Source organism: Corylus avellana, chromosome ca8 (assembly GCF_901000735.1).
Source record: "Corylus avellana chromosome ca8, CavTom2PMs-1.0".
NCBI classification, from domain to species: domain Eukaryota; kingdom Viridiplantae; phylum Streptophyta; class Magnoliopsida; order Fagales; family Betulaceae; genus Corylus; species Corylus avellana.
Genome location: NC_081548.1, coordinates 947,554 through 951,779, shown reverse-complemented (window position 1 = coordinate 951,779; position 4,226 = coordinate 947,554).

Below are 4,226 nucleotides of genomic sequence, written 5' to 3'. Positions count from 1 at the left end.
AGTAATGTCTTTTCTCTTTGCTGCATAATATAAAGCAAAATGAACACAACATTATTACAAACTCACATAATATTCTTAGAACAGCAAATGGAGATTTGATCATAATATATATATCCCGTAAGGTTTGGCAGCATTTACACAACGTTTTTCTATCATGCCTCATTAATACTGAAAGGTGAAAAAGGGTGAAAGTAGAAAAGAAAAGAATTATTTGTTATATTTTCTCAAGAGACTAGAGACTTCTAAGGGATTCTGATGTAGATTGGAGTGTATTCCGATCTCATATGTTATTTCATGTTTTTGTCGTTTAAGTGTTGTGGCCGTCCGGAAGGCTATTGTCCCATCCAGACGGGCACCGTCCGTTTGTTTTATTTTTTAGCCGGCTTTATGTTGTTGTTTTATTAGGGTTAAGGTTTTGGGAGTTTTTATTTTGTTATTTTATTAGGTTTAGGGTTTTGGGGGTATTTATGTCATATTTTATCAGGTTTTACGTTTTGGGCTATAAATATATGCTTATAGCCTCCAGAGAAAATGAGTTTATGTTGATTATTGATTTTGTTGAATAAGAAACCTTCGAGTTGAGCGTTCTTCTTTCTTTTCCTTCAAAACCTAGAGAGTATCTAGCTTTTGTCAAGAAGATTTCTTAGATCATTGATAGAATTAAGATCTATAACTATTTATCCGCTACTTATTGATGTTTTTCGCTACAGCCCACTAAGTCACGCTGCATCAAATTCACTGAAAGGTGAGCTGTGATAGAAAAAGAATAAAAAAGATGCATTGTAATAGAAACACTTATAAACAGAAATAATAAGACGATCTACTTGACGTTTGAGCATTGAAGTTTCTCAATGGAAGGTTTGGCTGGAAACGGATCCTCTCCATTTCAACTTTCTTAAAGAGTATCAATTTAGTGTAATTAAGAGGGTAAATTAGTTGATTTCAAAAAAAAAAAAAAAAAAAAGACGGTATATTTGTTTAAAACATTTTGTCCAAAAAACAAATGGACAATATTACCTTCCTAAATGCACTAAATGGATACTCTCCATTTCATTTCCGGTTTGGCTTGGGTCCAATTTTAATTGGAATTTGGCCCATTGGTTTTGGGACATGTGTCTCACAACATGAACAAAGACACGTATTTCAATTCTAACGGATCCAATGTGAATAAGACGATTTGCTTGACGCTTGAGCATCAAAGTTTCTTATTGGAGAATTTGACTTGGATCAAGTTCGGTTGGATTTGGACCTGTTGGTATTGAGATGTGTCCCATAACATGACATAACGGACATGTGTCACAATCTCAATGGATCTTGTTTTAACTGAAACTAAGCCCAAATTGTTGGAGTGCTAATCCACTATATGGGTTTTGCAAACCCGAGAGTTTGAATACTAGCCTTCTCTTCCGCACAACCCCAAAAATAAAACCCAACCCCTTTCCAATCCATTATTTGTGGGATCTATTAGCATCAAATCCTCCCATAGAGATGAGGCACTTATAAGAAAGATTACTCCAAAGCTTTCATGATAAAGGCAAATGAACCACACATCTAATTTTTTTAAGGACAGAGTTTTCCTTCAAATTGGGATGGAATAATTTTTTCCAACCTAATCTTTTATAATGACATGTGTCCTTTAAACATGTGAAAGTCACATGCTTTTTTAATAGTAGGGACAAACTTGGAAGAAGCTACATTTATATTTTTTAAACAATAATTAAAATTTATTGAATAATTTATTAATTTCATTCTTTAATATTTTTATTCAATTTTTGTATAACTTTAATTTTTAAACTTGGCCCCTCTAAATCGAAATTCTGGCTCCGCCACTGATTGTTACACATAAAAGTAAAATAAAATAAAATAACAAGCATCAATTGTTACTCCAAGAAATGAACTTAAAACTGAGAATTTTTGTTTTGTTTTTCTTTTTTTTTTTAAAAAAAAAAAATCGAAGTTGAATAAAATAAAAAATAGAACTTAAAAGGGAAGTTTATAATTGTGAAAAGAAATTATAAGAAAACAAAATTCGAACATCCTTTTCCGGTTTTCCCTCCTCACAAGATATGCATATGTACGTAGATTGAAAGTTAATTAGAAGTTAGAAGTTAGAATCTATTACTTACTGCATTTACAAGTTATTGTTTTCCTTTTCTTGTCCAACTAAAAAGAAGTAATTACTTTGCACAAAATAATAGACTTTAGTGGTCCTTGCAATTCTTTTGCTCTTTTCATCAAGGAAGTTACTTGGCACATAGGATTGGAATTCTGCCAAGTCTTTTGCTTTTGCCTCTACTATCCCAAAATCTAAAAGAGCTGACATTATCATTTGTATCTCATGATTATTTTACAATATATGTTGTTAATGTGACGGTTCCAATCAATTAAAAAAAATTGATTGAGACCGACACTTGAACATTATTGAATAAAAATATTGTTTATAGCAAATAATGTGACTCCAAGAAAAGAAATAGAAGCTATTAATTTTTAAACAAGTGAAAGTCACTATAATTTAACTTCTTGTGTACCGGTGGATATATATACAAAACATGAAGCACCGACTATACTTTTAAATCAATTCGATAGTTATCAAAATGGCTCACAAACTTTAAAACAATAATCTAATTTCCCTCATAATAAACAAACGACACTGTATCACATAAAATAAAAACAAAACAGATTTTTTTTTTTTTAAAAAAAAAAAAATTAATAATAAAATAGAATTTGAAGAAAACAAATAGAACTTAAAAGAAAAAAAAATGTTAGAAAAGAAATAAGCAATAAAAAGTAGAATATACTTTCACCTCCTCACAAGATATATATGTTTGCTTAGCTTAGGAGTTAGAAGTTAGAAGTTAGAATCTATTACTTACTCCATATACAAGTTATTTCTTTCTCTTTCTTTTTCTTCAAACACTTTGCACGAAATCTTTAGCTTTTTTTTTTTTTTTTTTTTTTTTTCACCTGGGAAGTAACTTGACACAAAGGATTGGAATTTTTCCAATGCAAATCTTTAGCTTTTTTCACCGGCTGGGAATTTAATTACTTGGCACAAAGGATTGGAATTGGGGCAATGCAAATTTATCACAAATCTATGAAAGATGAACATGAGACTTGGTCTTATTCCAAAGGTTTTTTTTTTTAAAAAAAAAAAAAAATTAAAAAGGTAGATAAAAGTGATCATTTATAACTATTTTATTTGGACGTGACCATAATAGTACTTACTCAAAAGGAGCTACTCAGAAGAAGCCAGACGAGTAAAGATAAGTAGAAATCTTGTCCAATTTCCCATTTCAAGGCCATCCAATAACAAGTCATTGTTACATACAAAAATAAAATAAAATAAAATAACAAGCAGCAATTGTTACTCCAAGAAAAGAACTTAAAACCGAGAATTTCGTTTTTTTTAGTATCATTATTATTTTTAAATTTAAGTCGAATAAAATAAAAAATATAACTTTAAAGAGAAGTTTAGAATTGTGAAAAGAAATTATAAGCATACAAAATTCGAACATCTTTTTCCTTCCTCACAAGATATGCATACGTACGTAGATTGAAAGTAAATTAGAAGTTAGAATCTATTACTTAATTACTGCATCTACAAGTTATTTTTTTCCTTTTCTTTTTCAACTAGAAAGAAGTAATTACTTTGCACAAAATAATAGACTTTATGGTCCATGCAAATCTTTTGTTCTTTTCGCCAAGGAAGTTACTTGGCACATAGGATTGGAATTATGCCAAGTCTTTTGTTTTTGTCTCTACTATCCCAAAATCTAAAAGCGGTGACAAAATATATACCTTACCAATAAATCAAAATTAGAATATATCCTTTCACCTTTTCAAATGGTATATATGTTTCCTTAGCTTAAAAGTTAGAAGTTAGAATTTATTACTTACTCTATATACAAGTTATGTCTTTCTTTTTCTTTTTATTCTTCTTCTTCAAATGAAAAGAAGTAATAATGGACTTCAATGGGCCATGGCCATGCAAATCTTTAGCTTTTTTCATTAGTTGGGGGAAGTTACTTGGCTTAAAGGATTGAAATTTGGGCAATGTAAATCTATCACAAATTTAAAAGAAATGACAGAATATATACCTTATAACTTACCACAACAATCCTTAAAAAGACAATTTGCTTGCATTGTGGGAGTGAACGCCAAGTCGAGACTTGGTTTTATTTCAAAGTTTTTTTTTTTTTTCTTAAATTAAAAAATGTAGACAAATG